The following is a 22,456-nucleotide window of genomic DNA, read 5'->3' as shown; positions in this document are numbered from 1 at the left end:
GTGGCCTGAGTGCCCTCCCACCCGGTCTGTCCTGGAGGCTGTTCAGGACTTTGTTTTGGAGGAAATCCCTATGGATCTGGAGGAGGCTGAGATGACCCCGGGCTTGTCCCTCCGCCTTACCTCTTGTGTGTATCCCACTGATGCCACTGTCTCTGGGCAGTATGTCCAGCAGCTCGGGCGATGGGTGGGGTCGCAGACCTGGGAGTCTGCAGGAAGGCATTCCAGGTGCCCTCATGCCTCCCTATATCCTAGCTTTTCTTTCCATGGGCAGCACTTTTCCAAGACTCACCTCCTTTTCCGGCCTTTGCTATCTGGAAGCTTGGGGGCCAAACTCAGCTCATTTGACATGGTTAACACATCCCAGAGACCTGAAGCCTTCTTTGGGCCTTTTGGTTTTCTTCCCAGTGCTCTTATCTTCACACTGTTTAATTTCTTAAGGCTGCCTCAGATCCTTTTGGAAATAGATGAGTAGAAACCTACACAAACAAACTCCCCACCCAGCCTGGCATGCTCCCTTGCCCACATCCTGCTCTCCTTCTCTGGGACCTGGAGGCCTGCTGAAGTGGGGGCCCCTCCTTGGTTGGGGCAGGGCGGGGTGTGGTGTCGCCTTAGAAACTGTGCAGACCTCCTCCGTGGGCTCCCAAATGATTCATTTCCTTCAAATGTCCTATGCTGTTTTCCAGTAGAATCTCTGTTATGTGTGAATCAAGATCCTGGCTCATATTTTCTGCCATGACTGATGTGATCTTTCCCTTTAGAAATATTCTTCCTGCAGGGCGCAAAGTCATTCTTTTATACTTGTTGGTACTCAGAGCGAGTGAACGTGTGTGAATGTGGGTGTGGGTGTGTGTGTGCGCGCGTGCGCGCGCCCTATTGCCAGGTACTACACATGAAGCGAGCTAGGGAAGACATGCTTTTGTCTCATGGCATGTTGCCTGTGCTAGTGGGTTCTTAGCAGCATTTAAATGTCTGGGCAAGGATGAGGAGAAAAGTTCCTAATCTTCATAACAAATTTCTAGGTCCACAGTGATGGCAAGAAACAGCCAAGTTCTGAAACTGAGGAGAGGAGAGGAAAGTGGTTGGGGCCTCTCCTTGTCATTCAGGCCAAGGAATAGCTCAGTCTGGCCTGCCCCTTGCTTTTATGAATAAAGTTTTATTGGAACACAGCACATTCATTAGTCCGTGCATGATGTACGGCTGCTTTCACGCTGTAATGGCAAGGTTGAGTAGTAGTGGTAGATACTACATGGCTTGCAAAGCTGAAAATATTTACTGGCTGGCTGTTTGCAGGAAAAGTTTGCTGACCCCTGCTTTAGGATAGAACACAGGTGGAAGACCCCAGAATAGCATTCCTACATAAGGGAGAGTCTTTTTCTCTCCAGCAGTTTTGTCTTTTTAATTAGATTTAATATGGTTAGTCTCCTTAATACCACCTGAGGGGGGCCAGAAGGAGCAGGGTCCTGGAATTTGGGTTCGCGGAGTACAAAATCTCAAAACAGCTATCCCCTTGCCAGCAGAAAGGTTCCAGGGGTGTGTCTCCTGCATGTTACCACTCAGCCCAGAAGCAGGGAGGGAGCCGTCAGCCGTCCTGTGGTCCAGCCCTCAGAGAGAGAACAGGGAATTAGCATCTGAGCTGCCCTGTGGGACAGAAGGAAGAACATCTTGACTGTAAGCATGGTTAAACACTAGAATAAGCTGTCAGGGGAGTGTGAGAAATTCCCATCTGAAGAGAGCTTTGTAAAGGATAAATCATTTTCAAGTGTGTTTTCAGCTGCTTGGTGACAGGGCATTGACCTCAATGGAATGGTCCCTGGAAGACAATGTTTTGACCTTTCTGATTCAGCAGTTCACCACCACCCATCCACCCCCACTGCCCTGCCTTAGAGTAAACCCTTTGCTGGTCAGATCACAACACCACCAAGCCCCTTCAGAAAGACTTCCAAGGCCCTGAGTTATTGGCGATTTGGTTTCTGGAGTGGTTCTTGCACCAAAGAAATCTCCTAGAAGGCTGGACCACCTCGTGAGGTCCTCGTGTCTATGTGCTGAAACTTTGTCTCAGGTTACCATCAGCCTCAGGGCTTCTTTTCCCACAACTTTTGTCAGCCTTGTCACACAAATGTTTGGGGGAACGGTGGTCAGGGTGGGTGGTTCCCAGCAAGTTCCAGTGAGAGAAAATCAGACTGAGAAGTTGTAGGAAGTTTCCAGGAGAGAGTGAATGAATGGAATGGGGCTTCCTTTTCCTCCAGGGCAGATGCCGTTTCCTGTCCTGGTGGACTGAGGAACGTCCACCTGGGTTTGTCTGAGGCACCTTCTGGAGGCAGACTTGGAACCCCAGCAGAGGCCAGTGGGAAGGAAGGTAGTAGGGTGGAGGTAGGGCAGAGTTGGCTTTGGCGAGAGCAGACTTCACCAGTCTCCTGGCGTCACAACCAGGAGCCCTCCCCTTGAATTGTGTGTGTAGGTCTGAGTGAGTCCTCCAGCCACACACTTTGCAAAGGAGTTTACTCTTGGAATGAATTCACATCAGAAGGATTCTCCCTGAGAAACAAGCAAATGGCTCAATAAGCATCAACTGTATTTCTTGGCTTCTGCCTTGACTGCACAAGTAGCTGCTGGAAGCCACAGCGATAGCCAGTACCGATTGGATGGACACCTGTGGAGTCAGATGCTTTTTCTGCACCTATTGATATGATCATGTGGGTTTTCTTATTAAGTCTGTTAGGAATTTTGGGTGATTTTTGAGTGTTGAACCAGCCTCTCATTCCAGGGGATAATAAACTCCATTTGGTTGTGGGCGCCTGAGTGGCTCAGTCAGTTAAGCGACTACCTTCGGCTCAGGTCATGATCCTGGAGTCCTGGGATCGAGTCCCACATCAGGCTCCCAGCTCAGTGGGGAGCCTGCTTCTCCCTCTGACTCTCTCCCCTCTCATGCTGTTTCTCTCTCGCTCGCTCTCAAATAAATAAAATCTTTAAAAAAAAAAAAACTCTATTTGGTTGTGATATATTACTGTGTGTGTGTGTGTGTGTGTGTGTGTGTATGGTTGCTGCCTTTCATTTACTAGTATTTTGTTGAGCTTTTTTTTTTATTTGACAGAGACACAGCGAGAGAGGGAACACAAGCAGGGGGAGTGGGAGAGGGAGAAGCAGGCTCCCCTCGGAGCGGGGAGCCGGATGCGGGGCTCAATCCCATGACCCTGGGATCATGACCTGAGCCGTAGGCAGACGCTTAACGACTGAGCCACCCAGGCGCCCTTTGTTGAGCATTTCGTATCCAAGGTTCATGACAGATACTGCTCTGTAGTTTTTTCTTGTACTATCTTTTTCTGGTTTCAATATGAGACTAATACTGGCGTCATAAAATGAGTTTAGAAGTAATCTTTCTATTTCCTGGAAGAGCTTGTAAAGAATATTATTTCTTTTTCTTTTTTTTTATTTTGGGGGGGTATTATTTCTTTCTAAATGTTTGGGAGTAAAACTGTCTGGACCTCTAGGGGGTTCTGTTTGTTTTTGTAGTTTTTCAACAGCAAATTTGTTGTCTTTAGTAGACACGGGACTGTTCAAGTTATCTATTTCCTTTAATTTAATTTATTTTTTCAAGTTTTTTTTTTTTTTTTAATTGTTTATTTGAGAGAGAGAGTGTGGGGATAGGGGCAGGGGGAGAGGAAGAGAGAGAGAATCTCAAGCAGACTCCCTGCTGAGCTCAATCCCACAACCCTGAGATCATGACCTGAACTGAAATCAAGAGTCAGATACTTAACCAACTGAGCCTCCCAGGCATCCCTCAAGTTACCTGCTTCTTGAGTGAGTTCTGGTTATTTTTGTCTTTCAAGGAATCAGCCCATTTTATCCGTGTTGTCAAATTTATGTGCGTGAAGTTGTTTGTAAGATTTCCTTTTGATGTCTGTGGGATCCATCGCTGTATTTCCTCTTTTATTCCTGATTTTACTAATTTGTGTGTCCTTTAGTTTTTTCTTGGTCAATCTGGCTTTATCAGTTTTATTGATCCCCTCCCTACCACAAGAATCAGCTTTTGTTTTCAATTATTTTTCTGGGTTTTTTGTTTTCAGTTTTATTGTTTTCTGCCTTTATTATTTCTTACAGGTTTATTTTGCTCTTTTCATCTTTAAAGATGGAAAGTTAAATTATTGACTTGAGACCTTTGTTGGTTTTTTTTAAGATTTTATTTATTTATTTGAGAGAGCACGGGCAGGGCAGACTCCCCGCTGAGCAGGCAGACCAACCTGGGGCTCGATCCTAGGACCCTGGGATCATGACTTGAGCCGAAGGCAGATGCTTAACCAACTGAGCCACCCAGGCGCCTGAGACCTTTCTTTTCTAATATAAACATTTGATACTATAAATTTTCTTCTGGCCATTACTTTAGCTACATGCTACATATTTTTATATGTTATATTTTTATCTTAATGCCCTTTAAACCATTTACCAGTTTCCCGTGGGACTCCCTCTTTGACCTGTGGATCATTTAGTAGTGTCTTGTTTAATTTCCAAATATTTGGGATTTTTCGAGATGTCATTCTGTTACTGATTTTTAATTTCGTTATGGTCAAAGCCACATGAATTAGTTTCCTATTGCTGCCATAATAAATTTCCATAAACTTAAATGGCTTAAAAACAATGCAGATTTATTTTTTTAAGATTTTATTCATTTATCTGAGAGAGAGCACAAGCAGGGGGAGGGGTAAAGGGAGAGGGCGAAGCAGACTCCCCACTGAGCAGGGAGCCTGACGTGGGGCTCGATCCCAGGACCCTGGGACCACGACCTGAGCTGAAGGCAGACGCTTAACCGACTGAGCCACCCAGGTGCCCCGCAACACAGATTTATTATTTTACAGTTCTGAAGGTCACACATTCAAAATGCATCCTATGGGTTAAGTCTTAGTTTTCTTTCATCTGAGGTGGTTTTTATTTTGCCTTCGTTCTTGAAGGATATTTCCACTGGGTATATAGCATTCTGGGTTGGCGGGGGGGTGGTTAATCCATTTTCCTTTTTTTTTTATTTGAGAGAGAGAGAGCACATGCACAAGCAGGAGAAGGGGCAGAGGAAGAAGCAGACTCCCCACTGAGCAGGGAGCCCGACATGGGGCTCCATTCCAGGGCTTTGGGATCATGACCTGAGCTGAAGGCAGACACTTAACCGACTGAGCCACTCAGGTGCCCGTGACAGTTCTTTTTATCTAGCACTTTATTACCATTATTATTATTATCATCATCATTATTATTATAATACCCTCCTCTGACCTCTGTAATGGCGGGTGAGACATCTACAATCATTTGAATCTTTGTTTCCCTGTATGTAGTATGTTGGTTTTTTTCTGGCTTCTTTCAAGATTTTTTATCTTTGGTTTTTAGCACTTTGATTTTGATGTGTCTGGTAGTGGTTTTCATTGTTTGGGGTTCACTGTATTTCTTGGATTTGTACATTTATGACCTTCACCTAATTTGGGAATTAGCTATGATTTCTGCAAATACTTTTTTTGTTCCAGTCTCTTTTTTGGGACTCTTGTGACATGAACATTAGATGTTTTGACGTTGGACAGATCCTTGAGTTTCTGCTCCAATTTTTTCTTACTCTTTTCTTTCTGTTGTTTGGATGGATAACTTCTATTGATCTGTGTTTTTCACTGATTCTGCTGTCATCTCCATTCCGATACCGAATTCCTCTCCAAGAAATTTCTTATAGATGCTATTTTTTGGTTCTAAAATTTCTGTTTGGTTCTTTTGTCATAGCTTCTGTTTCTTTGCTGAGGACTCCTTTTCTTTCCATTTGCTTCAAGAGTCTTTGCCCTTACTTCTTGGAGCATGATTCTAATGTTACTCTGATTATTCCAACGTTTGGGTCCTCTGGGCGTTGATGTTTGTTGGTTGCCTTTTCCTTTAACAACTTAGGTTTCCGAGTTCTTTGTTGAGTAATTTTGGATCGTATCCTGGACAGTTTGAATGTTCTGAGACTCTGGAGATGTTGATGGAGTTGTTTAAACAGCCAGTCAACCCAGTTCCATTCAGACCGCATATCCTAGCCCACTTTCTGTGGCCTCTGGTTCCACCACCCACCCTGCTGTGCACCAGCTGGGGGTCAGTCTCCAAGCTGGGCAGTAGTAGCAGTTCTCACCCCTGTAGTTCAGGTCCCAAACCTGTGCTGGGCTGGATGCAAGTGGTTTCACACATAGGCAGCTTGGGGGTGAGCCAAGGGCTTCACACACAGACTTGAAGGATCCTTTCTCCAGCTCCTTCCTCTCCCCGATCTGTCCCACACTCTCTGCTTCCCCAGGTCCTGACTAGAAAGCTGGGCTCCACCCTCCCCATGCTGTCACCATACCGGTGGCAACAGGGACTCTGCTTCTTTGATGGCACTCGCCTAGTATAAAGTGGAGAGGGCACAGGACTCCACCCCAGGGGCCCCTGCTGCTGTGTCTGTGGGAAGGGGAAGGGGGTGCCTCGCTATTGATGGTGTTCACCTGGAGCACAGTAGGTGAGATTAAGAGTTTAATTCACTGAATCCCTCCTTCCGAGTCCTTTGTGCAGAGAAAGGAGGCTTTTCTGTTGTTTGGGGTTTTTTTTTTTCTTTCTGTCTGTGCCTGTTGACACTTTTGGGCTACTCTAGTGCCCAAGCTGGGATAGATGGCACGCAGAAACTCCCAACTCTTCTGTGCGATACTGCAGTGGTTTGTCCGAGCCCATGCACCCCACAACACCAAGAGCAAACCCCAACACAAACTACGGGCTTCGGGGGATGAGGGCGTATCCATGCAGCTTCATCAGCTGTGACAGATGCACCCCTCTGGTGGGGAATGTTAATAATGGGCGAAGCTGGGCATGAGTAGGGCAGGGAGCCTATGGAAAATCTGTAGCTTCCTTTCAGTTTTGCTAGGAACCTGAAACTGCTCTAAAAGAAAGAAAGGTTATAAAACAAACAGAAAACCCGAGAAGGCCCTTCTGGGGCGTCCCTCCAGTTCCAAAATGCCCACCCGGTGCCCCTGCTCTCGGCTGCCTTTCCGAGTCCCGTGATGGCTATTTCCTATGTTTGGTCCAGAGTTTGTAGTTGTGGTGAGTGGGAAAACCTGGAGTGTACTTGCTCCATCTCACCTGGAACTGGAAGTTCAAGCTTCTGCCTTTGAATTTCCTTCTTTCTGTGTGTGGTGGTTTTCCCTGGGGTTGGCCCCTATCCTTAGACATCATTTAGAGGGGTGCAACCTGAGCTGGTCACCTCTGCCTCCCCCAGTAACTTGCCCCCAAGCCCGATCCCACGGACACTTGCACTGCAGATCAGGCCCGGACCTTCTGGTGTTGTCCCCCACCAGCCCTAGCAGCTTCCAATTTGTGATGCCCCAGAAGCACTTCTTTGCTTCTTGTTGGTTTACTCAGCAGTATCCGACCCTGGTTTGCTCAGTTCCTGCTCTGCTTCAAGCCCTTCTGTTGATTTCTGTGGCCCCACTCAGAGGTTCTTACAGGGTAGGTATCACTGCCTGCATTTCTAGAAAGAGAAAGGCTTCCAGCTATAAATGCATGGAGATCTTTGGCAAGATCGGGAATTCCTGGCCAGAGGATCCCAGAAATTGCCTCCCCGCTCCCGCCTGTCCTGCATGCCAAGACCTGCCTTCCCACCAGCCTGCTCCCCAGCCCTACATCCAGCTGTCATTCCCTAGAGCACCCACCCTGTGCAGTTGTCATGGACACATAGCATTCCTTCGTGGAATGTGCTCCATCATGGTGTGGGGTTCCAGCTTCTCTGTAGCGGGGGCCACAGGTGGAGTGGGGAGCACAGCATCCAGAACCATCTGACAGGACAGATGGCATCAGGCGAGCTATTGTTTTCCCATTTGTCAAATGGGAGTGACCCTAGGAACTTAACAGCGCTGTGTTGGGATTAGCAGTGAGGTCTGTAACAGCCTGGCACGCTGTGGGTGTCCAGGAATGGGGAAGGAGGGGTTTTGTTTCTGAGATGATTTCCCTGCTCCTCTTCTGTATAGGAACCAACAGCACATGCTGGGTGGAGCTGTGGCATGGAGGGGTGCTGTGGACTCAGGCTGCCTCGTGTGGAGGCTGCACTGGCTGTGTTCTCCCCACCCCCTTCCCGCCGCGGGAGTGGAATCCAGCAAGAATGCACGTTGCGTTCTTCCCTGGATACTTGGGCCACCTGCACCATCTGGTGGGGCTCATGGAGCATGGGGCCTGCGAGTTATGTCCCCACCCACGCCTGCTCCCACATTTATGCCCCATTTTCAGAGGGAGACTCTGACCCCTGGCTAGAGCTGCAGGTGGGGGAAGGACGTCCCAGGCGAGTTTGTAAGTCTTTGAGGGTCTTCCTGTACTCTTTTCTCGACCCTTCCTGCTTTCTTCCGTGGCCCTGCCGTGCCTGCCTGCTCCCGAGGGCACCCTTGGTCTGTCTGAAGGCCACCACCCTTCAGTCGCTGAACCACCTTGTCCCAGGATGTGCTGTCAGCGTAGTAACTCCAACCTTAGGTCTATTTCCTAATTTTATGTTGCTTTTTCGGCTCCCCAGCAGTTGACAGCCTCAAGACCCAGTGCTCAGCCAAGGACAGGGCCTGCTGATGGCGAAGCCTCAGGCCCAGCTTGGGTGATAGAAGCCAGGACCCCCCGTGCCCCTGGGCAGGTGCCATCCTGGAGGCTGCAGTATGCCAAGCACAGTGCCTGGCACCTTCTCAGGGTTTGCCAACCAGCTGAATCCTTTTTATTGATGAGAAGCCTGGGTCCCAGAGAGATGCAGTAACTTGCCAAGGTCACCCAGCAGGGCAGTGGTAGGACTGCGTTTGAGCCAAGATCCGTGCCGCCCTGCCCAGGAGTTCTGCGTCAGGGCAGCAGCTCAGGTGCACCCAGCCTGGGGGTGGCAGCTCTTGTCACCTGGGGACAGGTGGGGCCTAACCGGGATTGAGGTTCCAGCCCCACTCGGCTGCTCACCAGCTCTCTGTCCCTGTGGCTGGTCAGCCGCAAGCCCGCCTCATGCACCTGGGGGCACTCGTGGCCCTGTCCTGCCCCAGCCTCGAGGTGAGACGGCCCGATGGGAGGGATTGTGAGTGCCGCTGGGTCACCGGGTGGAGGGAGGGCTTATTAATGAGGACCATGTGGCGGGGTCTGGCCGAGGGGCCGCTGTCCTGTGGCGGTTTGGTAAAGACAGGAGCTGCCCGCCTGAGAAGCTGGGTTAGGCTCCGTTCGGTGGTTGCACACGCCTGCAGCTGCATGCTACATGCGCACACCCGTGCCACACTTACGCAGATGTGCACACATGCTACACACACAGAGACACAGGAGGAAAATGCTGAGGGACAGAAATCAGCTCAAATGCTATCAGCCTGCACTTGGGTCCAGAGCCTTGGAGAGAACAATCTTTCCAGACTTTTGGGATCTGGTGGAAAATCTCCCCTCTGGGGCTCCTCTGCTCCTGCTTTTGTCTTCTGGGACCTCTTGAGGTCTGTGGCAGGGCCCCGACCAGAGCACAGTATCTGCATTAGAGCCTCCCGAGGGCCCGCGTGCCTGCCTGAGGCAGCGTCTCCCCACTTGGATGCTCAGTTCTTGCAATGTGCTTCCCAGCAGCCTGTGTAGGCTCCGGGCTCCGGCAGCATCTCCACACTGTTCCCACTGGCCCTTCTCCTGGCAGAGGCAGCCTGCAGCAGTTCTCCGCCCGGTGGTGACAGGCTGTTCTTGTTTGGAAACAAGACACCATCGCTGCTTTCCCCCCCCCTCCTTTCCCAAAACACGAGACTCAAATTCAATGATGCCTGTGAAGTGCTGGCTCTGTGTGTGCACGTAGTGGGCACCTGGGCTCTTAGCGCCCCGGTCCCCTGTCTGTCAGCCTCTTTCCTTCTGGTCCTCAGAAGAGCACAGTGGCCCCGCCTGCTGCAGGAGCTGTGCCAGCCAGGGGCCCTTGGAAAATCAGTCGTTAGGCCATGGGCACGTGGGTTCAGTGGGCAGACATTGGAGGCTTTCTTGGTTGTCAGTGACCCAAAAAATCACTTTCGGTTTTTGTGACTCAGAGATGAGCTCAACCCACACACCCTTTAGATGTTCTGAAACTCAGGGCCGAGTCCTCCGGATGGCTGTCAGCTGTGGGATTGTCTGAGTGAGTGTTTTTATAGAGATCCATGCACAGCTGGACTCTCTGGAGGTAGTGAATGGAAATTTTACTATGTATCTTACCAGCTTAAAAAGAAGGGGGCTTGCCTTTAATCTCATGTTTCCCGGCACCCCACATGTTGGTGGTTATGTGTATGGGTGGTTGTCTGTTTATTTTGACCTACGCCCTGGGAGGCGGGGTGATCCATGAGCTAAAATAAGTCGAGCGGGGGACGGTGCCTTTTCAAATGGTCCCTGGGTGGTCAGGGGCCTTAGGACGTGGGGTGTCCTAAGGAGCTTGAGTTGTTTAGGAGGGACTCGATGTGCGTTGTAAAGTAGGTGAGAAGCCAGGTAAGCTCTTACACGCAGTGATTGGGAAAAAGAACCTGGGAGAGCATCCCATAAGAGGGGCGGGAGGTGCCTGTCAGGTTAAGTCACATTTGGGAAGGGTTTATAGGGGCAGTAGGCCCTGAAGAACTGGTAGAACTCAGAGGCCCAGGGAGGCCGTCTGGATGGAGAGGGTGTGAGTTGAGGCCCAGAATGGAGCGTTGGGGGGTGGGGGCCCTCACCACTCAGGGGGCAGGCTGGTGAAGATCAGCAGTGGCCTTCCGGGCTCTGCAGCCTGTTGCGCCTGATACTCCTCTCAGCCGCGGTAAGGATAAAAACCAGAGTGGGCTTGAGGACAGAGGCTCGGTTCCCATTTCACTTCACAGGTCTTCTGGCTCTGAATTCCCTGAGAGCAGCTCTGCCACCAGCCTGCGTTCTGGGTTCGATTATCGGGTATAGCCTGTGTACGTGTTTCTCCAATTAAGGGAACCCTCTGCACAGGGTATAGAGAGCGTAAATGTCCAGGCCGACGTCTTCGAAGGCATTCCGGGGGGGCTGCCAAAAGGAAGGGATGTGTTATGTCACCAGTGAGTCGTGGGTCTTTCTGGAAACTTGGAATGTGGCATGTGCGCGTGTATGTCCGAGTGTGTCACCTTGTTACCCCAGCTCTGAGGCCTTGTACGTGCCACCATTCTGGGCACAGCTGCCTAGGTTCTGACATCCCCTAGAGAAAAGTGGGTCTCGTCATGGTGGTGGCAGCAGGCGCGCCCTCGACATGCAGAACAACGCCGGCGAGTTCATGGACCTGTATGTGCCAGCAACCGCATCGTCGGCGCCAAGGACCACGCGTCCATCCAGATGAACGTGGCCGAGGTTGATAAGGTGACGGGCAGGTTCAATGGCCAGTTCAAAACCTACACTATCTGTGGGGCCATTCGCAGGATGGGTGAGTCCGATGACTCCATCCTCCAGCTGGCCAAGGCCGATGGCATCGTTTCAAAGAACTTCTGACTGGAGGAGATCACGGACGTGGGATATTTGTCATAAATAAATAGTAAACCCTCCCCCGCAAAAAAGAGAAAGGCGGGTCTCTCCAGACGGGTTCCTTGGGCTCCTGCTGTCCCGTGGGCCCTGAGCACCCCATGGCTGTGTCCTCCCCTTCGTACTGGAGCCTCTTTCGAAGGCTGGGTTCTCAGAAAGCTGGTGGCTCTGAGGTGGTCAGGGTCCTGCCGTGCAGAAACCAGCCTGACCTTCTGCTTGCCCCCGGCTCTTTTAGCGGCATTCCCCACCCTCCGGGCCAAGAGCAGAGCAGGGCTCAGGCTGGATTAAGGCAAGACCGGGGAAACATACCTGCGCCGCCGAGATTGGTTTTAAGAAGACAGAACATGCCTCCTACCGGGAAGATCCGTGTGGGCACAGCAAAGAGCTGTCGGAGGTCCTTTCACAAGGGCTGAGGGGGGACACGCACCTATTAGATGCCTGCTGTGTGCCACGTGCTGTTGCGAATGTGTGATCTGACTGGGCCGCCACTGCCCGCCTCTACACGGGGGATGGCGGTGCCCACTCTGGAGGTGAAGAGATGCCAGGAAAGCTACCTCAGGTAGTGGGCTAGAGTCAAGGTCGTGAAGAGCAGGAATCGGCCTCGTTCTCTTCAGGTCTGTCTGGGAGGTCTGAGCTCAAATTCTCTGCCCTTGAAAGTACCTGAATGAGGTGCCAGCCTGATAGTGTGATTCCTGGGCAGAGTGACCCAGTTGAACCAAGCTCTTATTCTACCATGTGCAGTATTTCTGGGAGAAGCGCCAGGCTCACAGCTGGTGTCGGATACCTCTGGGAGCCTTTCCAGATGCCTTGTTTCCCCTGGGATCCCAGGATTCCTGAGGGAAGGGCCTCCTCCCAGCATGTGTACGCCTGATGGGCCCAGGGCCTTCTGTGGTGCAGGTTAAGGACCACTCTACCCCATCTGTGGCTTGAGTCCATCTCTGGAGGACTTGCTTTCCGAGCTCAGCGTACCGCAGACCCTCATCGGGACCTGCCGGGTCTTCCGACTGGGCTGGCCGGTGACCGAGATAGAGGCCTGAGTGGGCAACTGGCAGCTCTGCCATTGGGGGTGTCTCGGGTGTGTGGATCCTGCCTCCTCCCATGGTGCCAGTGCTGGGGAAAGCAAGAGGAGAGCTGGGCCTGGTTCCCAAGCCTGGCTGGCTGAGGGGTGAGCATGGAGCCCGGACCAGGCTGTCACTCTGTGATGACAACTGGGATTATCACCATAGGTGGTAATTCCCACATGACAGTTTCAAGTTTCAGGTCAAGAGCCGAAGCTAGTCCTCTGTCGCCTCTTTCATCTGGACAGAGATCCTTGCTGGCTTGTTTTCTGGCTCGTTCCTCAGCTGTTCTCAAGGCCTTGTGCTCCACAGAGAGCCTGTGGCCTGTGGACTCTGAGCCCCAGGGGAATGGGGAAAGCTCTGCTCCCGCTGATCCTGGCTGCAGGAGACACCTGTGGGATGGAGGAGGGCCACAGCCTCCTTGGTAGACCAGCAATGGGCTGCTGAGAAGGGCGGAGTGGGGCTGCCGTTTGGAGCCCTGGTGGGCTTTGCAGCGGGCCAGATGGATGGGATTACTCTGCCAGGGTCACCCTCTGACCCATGGCGGCCTGAGGCCCGGTGGGTTCCATGGGTTCTGCTGACACATGGTTTGCGGCCCAGAGAAGAATCTTCCTAGTAGCCCCAAGCACGTGATCTCCCACTCTCCACCACCACCCCCCGCCCCCGCCCCACAACCTTTCCCAAAGTGGAGCCTTCAGTCTTACAAGGAAGTAGAAGGTAATGCTGAGTACCCTAGGAGAAGTCAGGCAAGAGGTAATACGCGGTTTTCTGGAAAGGAGCTTCACAGGTTGGACCACATGAATAGCCGAGGCTTCTGATAATTATGATAAATGATGCTTATGTTTCTGGATGCCTCTTCCCTCTGGCAGGGGAAAGGTGACCTGCTCGTCACCCCCTCAGGGTGTGAGGGTGGAGTGTCATTATCCCCATTTCACTGGTGGGAACATCAAGAGATGAAACGAGCCTCCGAGTGGCCACGGTAATCCCAGTTTGTTTGTTGTCTTTTTCCCCCCGGCATGATGGAAGAAGGCCCTGGAGGTTGGATATGGCGGGGGGGTGGAGTCTGGAAACAGAGGAATTACATTTCCTTTTCCAAATGTGTAGGTCAAGGATGGTAAAGTTCCTGGCCACTTGATTCAAGTGCACAGAAGGGGAAAAGCCATTCTGTCCTAGACTTCGAGACCCTGCTGCCTCCTGGTCTGTTCCTTGGCTTTTGACATTGGGTGCATCTCAGGTTCTGGTGCAGAATATAAAATATCCCCCCTCACCCCTGCTGCCCCAGCTCACCTCCGGTTCATCCCCAGGATGCCTGAAGTCAGGGATCGAGCTCCAGGTGGGGCTAAACCCTCAGAACCTCCAGGAGGTGGCCTTGGCCAAGCATACCTGCCTGGCTGGATCCCTGCCTTTCAACTCAACTCATTAGCCGTGGGGCTCAGGGAATGTTGCTTCCAGTCCCAAACCTTCAACTTTCATGTGAGACAAGGTATCAGCTCCCTTGCAGTGGTGTGAGGACTTGAGGCCGAGCACCTGGACAGTGTCTGTTGCCGTGACTGTGTGTTGCCCCCACAGAGGTCTCAGAGCCCCTGACTCAGGCCAGCATCCCAGGTGCCTTCCCCTCTTTGCATCTAGAAGCCAGCGAACCTCTCAGGAGTGTCGTAGATTGGGGTAACCCAGGACTAGAGCAGAGGGGAGATTTGCAGACTAGCCCCCAAAACTGATCCAGTGCTATGCCTCTCCGGGGCAGGAATGTGGGCAAGACTCCCTTGTCTGGTGGGGAGTCTGTGACTCCCAGTGGAAAGAACCTGGGCCTTGGAAATCCACTGAGGATGGAACAGGGCTGCGGTAACGAAACCCCAGAGACTGGGGGGCTTAAACAACAGACGCTGGTTTGTCATAGTTCCAGAAGCTGGGAAGTCCCAGATCAGTGTGCTGGCCAAATCAGTTCTTGGTGGAGACCTTCTTCCGGACTTGAAGACATCTGCCTTCTTGCTGTGTCCTCACATATCAGAGAGAGAAAAAGAGCTCTGGTGTCTCTTCCTCTTAGAAGGACACTAATCCCATCATGGGGCCCTACTCTCTCAAAACTTCTCGTGAGGTTAGATTCTCATCCAAATCTAATTATCTCCCAAAGGCCCCACCTCCAAATACCATCACATTGGAGTTTAGTTAGGGCTTCAATATTTGAATTGCGGGGGGGACATGGACATTCAGCACATAACAGCCTCACAGGCATATCGTCAGTCTATTCCCAGTGTTGGTCTCTGACTTGTGGGTGCTGTGAGCTTGTCATTTTAATACCTTCAGTTTCCTTACGTGTGCATAAAGCCCCCTTTCGGAGCAGGATGAAGGGTGCAAAATGAGCTCCCCTTGTCAGGTCCTGAGGTCAGGAAGGAAGAAGGTGCTGGGGTTTCACTCAGGTCTCCCACCCTTCCTGTTCTGCACTTGAGGGAGGGGCAGTTGGCGGACTGTTGTGTGTGAGGGGTCCAGAATGCTTGGTTTCTAGAATTTCTGATTTGTACAGTTGCAAGATACGCTGGTAGTTCTGGTCTGTTCTTGAGTAGCACAGTCTGGGGCAAATCTGCAACAGCTTAGCTTCTGAGGGAGAGCAGCACTGGTTAAGAAGAGCCCAGGAGGCCGTGAATGTGTTGGGTGGCTGCAGGGTTGTGAGGCTCGGGGCTGGCCTGTTGCCCTCTGACCTCGTGAGGCACAGTGGCTGCTCTTTTCTTCTCTCTCTGCTGTCTTGAGTCCGGAATGTGGAGGTGCTGTGGATGCGCTGCTGAGCATGGACAGCCCCCGGGTGGCTGCAGCTGGCTGGCTGGACAGAGTCCCATTTCCATGAGGGGGTGAGTCATTGACCATGAAGACTCTGGGTGGGAAGCGGCTTCTCAGAGCCGGTACCTGATCTCCACAGTTACTCTATGTATTAGTTTCCTAGGGCTGCATAACAAAGAACCACACACTGGATGGCTCCCACAAGAGACATTTATTGTCTCACAGTTATGGAAGCTGGAAGTCAGATTGAGGTATTGGCAGGGTTGGTTCCTTTTGAGGGCTGTAAGGGAGAATCTGTCCCAGGCCTCTTGTTTTTGTTTTTGGTTTTGTTTTGTTTTGTTGGTTTGTAGATGTTCACGTGACATTTTCTCTATCTGCTGGTCTGTCTTTAAATTTCCCTTTTCTGGGGCACCTGGGTGGCTCAGTCGGTTAAGCATCTGCCTTCGGCTTAGGTCATGATCCCAGGGTCCTGGGATCGAGCCCTGCATCGGGCTCCCTGCTCCACGGGAAGCCTGCTTCTCCCTCTCCCACTCCCACTGCTTGTGTTCCCTCTCTCACTGTGTCTCTCTCAAATGAAGAATTAAAAAAAAAAAAAAAAGCCTCCGACTCTTGGTTTCGGCTCAGGTCATGATCTTGGGGTTGTGAGATTGAGCCCCACTGGGTTCTGTGCTCAGCACAGAGTCTTCTTGAGATTCTCTCTCTCCCTCTGCCCCTTCCCCTGCTTGTGCTCTTTCTCTCTCTTTCTAAGTAAGTAAATAAAATCTTAAAAAATAAAATAAAATAAATTTCCTTTTTCTATAAGGAAACATTTGTATTGGATTTGGGCCCAACCTAATGATCTCATTTGAACTTGGCAAAAAGACCATGTCTCCAAATAAGGTCACATTTGGATGTATTGGGAGTTAGGACTTCAATATGTAAATTTTGGCGGTGGGGAGACACGGTTAAGCGCATAACACTGTACTACTTTCTTCTTTTTTAAAGATTTCTAAACCTGGCTGATCTTTAGTTTTTTGTTTAGGGTTTGTTTTGGGGGTGGTTCACATAAAATTTACCATCTTAACTATTTTTAAATGTATAATTCAGTACTGTTAGACACATTTACATTGTCGTGCAGCCATCGCCACCACTTATCTCCAGAACTTTTTCTTCATCCCAAACAGAAACTCTACACCCTGAGCAATAAGTGCCCCCTGCCCTTACCTCCCAGCCACTGACAGCCCACACTCTTATTTTCTGTCTCTATGAATGTGCCTGTTTTAGGTAACACGTATGTCATGGACTGAATATTTGTGTCCCCCCCCCCCCCCGCCGAATTCATATGTTGATTCCCTAACTTGCAACATGATATTTGTAGGTGGGGCCTTTGGGAGATAGATCAGGAGGACAGCCCTCATGATGGGATTACTGCCCTTATAAGAGGAGACCCAGCGAGAGCTAGCACCCTCTTTCTTTCCGCCCACCAAGACAAGGCCATATGAGCGCACAGCAAGAATGCATCTGTCTCCAAGCCAGGAAGAGAGCTCTTACCAGAACCCAGCCCTGCTGGTACCTTCACTGGCGACTTCCACCTTCCAGGGCTGTGAGAAAATAAATTTCTGTTGTTTCATGGACTCAGTCTGTAGTATTTTGTTAAGGCAGCCCCAGCAAACTAATACATTCGTATCAATGGAATCATGGGGTGTTTGTCTTTTTGTGACTGTCTTATTTCACTTGGCATAATCTCCTCAAGGTTCACTGTGTGGTAGCATGTTGCAGGACTTCCTTTTTTTTTAAGGCTGAGTAATACTCCATTGTACGTGTCCATTGCATTTTGTTGTTCATCCATCTGCCATTGGACACTTGGGATGCTTCTGCCTTTCCACCATTGGAAATGATGCTGCTGCGAATGTGGGTGTATGTGTACCTCCTTTCCTGAGTCTCCCCAGGCTTCCCAAGGTGGAGGTGGGGAAAGTGGGTGTTCCTCCTGCCCTTCTAAGCTCACCCCTGGTGAGCGCCTGCCCGTGGTCCAGCCCTGGCCTGGGCTCTGTACACTGACCACCAGAGCGGGGAAGCCCTTCCTTCCCACCATCTTTTCTCTCTTGCTCTCCACGTTTCCTCTTCAAAGTGGGAATAGAATGGGAGGGGGGTGCCCGCAGCCGTGCAGTGACCATGTGCCTCACTTCCCACTTTGCTCCCAGACCACGGTCCTGCCCTCAGTGCCATCCTCTCTTGAAGGGTTCTGCTCACCTCTCCTGCCTTGTGCTCCCTACCCCCCATGACTCCTCTGGCCAATTGCCTGCAGCCAGGTCTTGGCCTTGGGTGCTAGAAACTCAGCGTCCCCTTTGCTTTTCCTCCTCTCCATGTGAGTCTGCTCAGTTTGGGCCTGTTCGTGGCATTTGATGTCGTGGTGTCCATTCCCCCTGAAACCAGGCCCTCGACCCATTCATCTGGAATGACCATCACAGAAGCCTCCAGCTGGGTCCCTCCAGCTGGGTCCCAGCTGCAGCGCCACACCCAGATGTGCTACCAGAGTGTCACCTGCCTGTGTTCCCTGGGCCCCCTCTTGGTCCAGGCCTCCATGACCCTTGATACCTCCTAAATCATGCCTCGGGTCCTTGACCCAAAGCCCAAGGCTCTTCTCAGAATTACTCCTTCCCACTGCTCCTGCCTCATTTGCAGCTTATCGCCTTTCCCAGCCCTTCCTTGTTCATGAGCTCCCAGAAGCCCCTGCATGGGACACCTCTGCAGCCCCTCTCCTGGTTGAAGGCCCAGTGGTTCTTCCATCCCACACAGACCTCACCTCTTTGAAGCCCTTCTGGCCTCTCCCGGAGCCAGCCGTCTCTTCTCTGACCCCATGGCAGCACTTCCGGGCCACGGACAGCACCTGTAGTAGTCTCCTAGGGCTGCCGTTAACAAAGGGCCATAGCCTCATGGCTTAAAACGACGCGTATTGTGTGCTCCGCAGTTCTGGAGGCAGAAGTCCAAATCAAGGTGTATAGCAGGGTCATGCTCTCTGGAGGCTCTAGGGGAGAATCCTTCGATGCCGTTTCCAGTTCCTGGTGGCCCCGTGCATTCCTTGGCTTGTGGCCACGTCATTTTAATCTCTGCCTCCAGCTTCACACAGCCTTCTCTTCTGTCTCTCATAAGGACACTTGTCATTAGATCTAGGGTTCATTGGATAATCCTGGGTGATCGCATCTCAGAGTCCTGAACTTAGTTACATCTGTAAGGACTCTTTTACCAAAATAAGTTCCCTTCATGCATTCCAGGTGTTAGGCTGTGGATGTATCTTTTGGGGGCCACCATTCAGCCCACTGTAGTGTCCTTCCCACCTTCATGTTCTGGGGGGGGAGCCAGTGTCTGCCTCTCTCACTTCATTAGTTCTTGGAGTAGTTACTTCCTTGGGGAGATGGTCTCTGCTGCCCTGCCTGAGGGTCTGAGTGCCCCCCGTGGGTAGCTTTGCCATGATGCACATGTCATGTGACTCCTGGGATTCTGCTGGCTCCTAGAGGCCGGGGCTGGGGCTGTGGTGCCTGGCGTCACATACCCAGCACAGTGCCCAGCAGAAAATAGAAGTGCCATACATCTTGGCTGAATGTTGGGTACTCGCTAAATACATCAGCTTGATTGTCTGAGGCCAAACTGCCTCCAGGAAATCTTTCTGAACCTTGTTGAAGAATCTAGGTGGTGCTAAAGAATAATAATCACATCATCCAGCGGCGGATGGCTCCAGCTTCCCAACTGGTGTTCCTGCCTCTGCCTGCCCCACCCTGGCGGCATCTGGTTCCGGCCCCAGGCCCAGAACACAAGCGATCTTTCCCTCCTCAAGGATCGAAGAGCTCTAGGCACAGGTGGGTCCTTGAAGACAGAAGAAAATCTTTTAACAGCTCTCTTGATGCTAATTGGGGAGTCCTTGTCTGCCCACACTGGCGGCATGCAGTCTTTATTGCTAAAAGTCACCCGCAACATTGACCTTGTGGTGATTCAGTCTCCAACTAGCTGGAACCCAAACCCCGGTTGGAAGAGCTATTGTGTTAGTCAGCCTGTCTCCTCCAAGAGAGCTCAGCCTTGTTCAGGGCATCTAGAGCTGCCTGGAGCTGAGGCATCAGGCCATGAGCCGGGCAGGTTCAGGCCCTTCCCAGCTGGCATTTTCTGGCCTGTCGGGGAGACTTGATTAGCCCCAGGGCCTTCTGTGTACCCCACGCTGGTCTGGACCGTGACCTCCCACTACCCGGGCAGCCAGGGCTTTCCACACTAGCCTGGTGATGTCATTGTTGAATGGCAGCACAGAGGCTGAAAGCCCCCAGGATCCTAGGACTCTTCACCCCCAGAACCAGGGGCTCTGACAGCAGGCCTCTCGCCAGGGTACAGTGTCCAACTGGATGGGGGGCGTCTTGTTTATAAAGAATTTTGACCCCCCTTGGTGTAGATGCAAGAAGGGACAGCTGCCAGCCTGAGGGTAGAGGAGAAAGCAGAAAAACCACCCAAACCAACCAGATACCTTAGAAATTAAAGCAGCCTGTGTCTGCCTGTGGGTGGCCTGGAGTTACGGTGCCAGGCAGTACTGACGTCTGTCCGGAATGATGTTCTTGGTCTTCAGGAAACAGCTGGATGATGTTCCGGGTTCCCTGTTTTAACAGAGGAAAACAGATCTTTTTTTTTTTTTTTTTTTGAGGTGAAATGACATAAAACTAAACATTTCAAAGCAAACAACTCATCATTTAGTGTATTCAGTATTGTGAGACCACCACCTCTGGTTAGTTCCCAGACACCTCCGTCACCCCAGAAGGCAACCCATACTCATTAAGGATCTACTTTCTGTCTCTATGGATTTGTCTCTTCTGGACATCTCATATAAATGGAATTGGACAAGCTGTGGTCTTTTATGATTTGCCTTCACTCAGCATCCTTTCTTTGAGGCTCGTCCATGTGATTGCCTGTATCGGTATTAACTTCCTTTTGAAGGCTGAATGATATCCCGTTGTAGAGATGCACCCCAACTTATTTATCCACTCGTCAGTTGATGGACATTTGGGTGGTTTTACCTTTTGGCTGTTGTGAATAATGCTGCTTGAACATAGCTTGAGTTATCCCGGTACGAGTTTGGCTTTGAACACCTGTTCTCACTCCTTTGGGTTATAGGTCTTGGAGAGGAATCGCCGCGTCATATGTGTCTAAAAGCCTCGGTCTTTTAGAAATGTCTTCCAAAAGTGCCCAGATAGGCAAGTCACACAGGTGGACCCAGGCATAGTTAGGCTCCACCTCTTCCTCTCTCAGAGACTCCTTTTCTTGTCTGAAAAATGAGCATTTAGAAGTTCCTGTCCAGTGGGCGCCTGGGTGGCTCAGTTGGTTGAGTGACTGCCTTCGGCCCAGGTCATGATCCTGGAGTCCCGGGATCGAGTCCCGCATCGGGCTCCCTGCTCAGCGGGGAGTCTGCTTCTCCCTCAGACCCTCCCCCGTCTCATGCTCTCTCTCTCTCTCTCTCTCTCTCTCTCTCTCTCTCTCAAATAAATAAATAAAATCTTTAAAAAAAAAAAGAAGTTCCTGTCCAGTAAGGGGTCAGGGTGGATTCAAGGAGATCGGCGTTGTGCCTTGCCCAGAGGAAGTGCCCGGCAAAAGGGTAGCAGGTAATTTGCAAAAATACCCGCTTGCTCTGGCACATTTGAGGCTTTTCTACTGTTTGGGAAACTCGCTTCCTTGAAGCGCCACAGATATTCTCTGACTGCACCTGGGATTCTGCCACATAATAAAGAAGCCAGCGGAGCCCCAGGACCCGCGGCCAATCGTGCAGATAGAATCTGCTCCAAGCGCACAGGGTGGTGGGAGGAAGGCTCGAGGCTGTACATGAGCGTGCCGGCCAGAGCCAGCTTGGATCTGTGGAAGCTGTGTGCCCTTTGGTGAGACCTGGCTCTTTCTGTCTCAACCAAGGTTTTTCTGATTCTCTCCCGGAGGCGCGATGCCTAGCTGGTCGGACACCCCCAAGGACGTGAGCTGCTGTCTGGAATTCACCAGCCCCATGACACCGTTAGCACTGTGCTGGATGCCTGCGACCCAGGAGAGGTGCAGGCCCCAGAGAGGGGGGCCGGAGCGGGGATAGCAGGGCTTCTGCAGATGTGATGAGGTGGGGGGCCCAGTGCCTGCCTCTGCAGAAACCTGTCCACGGCAGCTGGCCAGCCACCAGAAGGAAGATGGTGTTTGAGCCTCTTTTACCTCGGTAAATAAATACGGCCCAGCCCTTCCCTGACAGTTTAAGCACCCTGCCTCGGTCTTAATGCGTGATTGAGTTCCTCCCACCCCTACCCAAGTTCCCGGGGTCCCTTCTTCTATTCTCTCGACCCTGGTATGTGTTTGTCAGGATCCTTCCCCTGGACATTTCCAGCTGTTTCCATGTCTATTCTGGGATGGGAGGGCTGGGAACATAACCTTTGTTCCTCCTGAGGATTTGCTCCAGGCTCTCATCTTGGGGTGCATTGGTCAGAGGGTGGGACAGGAGCTGGGATCTGGGCTCCACGCCTGTGGCAGCAGCTAGGCCACAGAAGCAAGATCTGCGGACCCTCCAGGTACTTTGGGGTCCAGCTGGGCCTCCTCTGCTTGGCTACAGCCGGGAGACCTGTGGCCGGTGGTCTGAGCTTGGTTCTACACACATTTCCCGGCAACTCTTGCGGCAGAGACCCCAGCAGGGCCTGGCAGAGGCCTTGTCGTGAGACCCATGCTTCCTGGCTCACAGATACGAAAATGAGGAAGGAGTGTCGAAGTTACTGGAGCTGTTTGATCCAAGGCTGGGCTAAGGGAAAGACAGGCTATGGGGAGCGGCTGGCAGCCCCTTGAGAGGCTGACAGGACCGAGGCTGGGCTAAGGGCATTCGGTGCTTGGAGGGCGGAAACACTGTGGCCCTCTGAGGACAGGGAGGACGGCCGCTGCAGGGCTGTGGGCGCGTGTGGTGCTGTTCTCCTGAGGGGTCCTGCTCCGGCCCTGGGTGTGACCTGTGATTGCCAGAGTCTTCTGGGCTGGCAGGGATCTCATCCAGCCTGGGTCGGGAAGATGCGGGTGGACAGGGGCGTGTCCTGGAAAAGGTGATGTGTAAACTCTGAGAGTAGAGGGATAGCTGCTGGGAACTGTGGCTGTGACAGACACCCGGGCTCCTTTGAAGGCTGCATTTACGGGGCGTAAGCAAGGCCTTCCTTTCTTGT

At 51.7% G+C, this 22,456-nt stretch overlaps 1 protein-coding gene and 1 pseudogene across 1 annotated transcript in view; both read left to right on the top strand.

Moving 5' to 3' along the window:
- Positions 1-22,456, top strand: part of BCR (BCR activator of RhoGEF and GTPase) — a 116,974-nt gene that overhangs the window by 34,565 nt on the left and 59,953 nt on the right. The gene's annotated exons all lie outside the window — the stretch shown is intronic.
- LOC114201488 (small ribosomal subunit protein eS21 pseudogene) lies at positions 11,174-11,448 on the top strand (annotated as a pseudogene).

Source organism: Eumetopias jubatus, unplaced genomic scaffold, assembly GCF_037043125.1.
Source record: "Eumetopias jubatus isolate StellerSeaLion01/CBP00866 unplaced genomic scaffold, mEumJub1_p1.0 scaffold_16, whole genome shotgun sequence".
In the NCBI taxonomy this organism is placed as follows: Eukaryota; Metazoa; Chordata; class Mammalia; order Carnivora; family Otariidae; genus Eumetopias; species Eumetopias jubatus.
The sequence above is the reverse complement of the archived record's forward strand: the minus strand, read 5'-3'. Positions and strand labels throughout refer to the sequence as shown.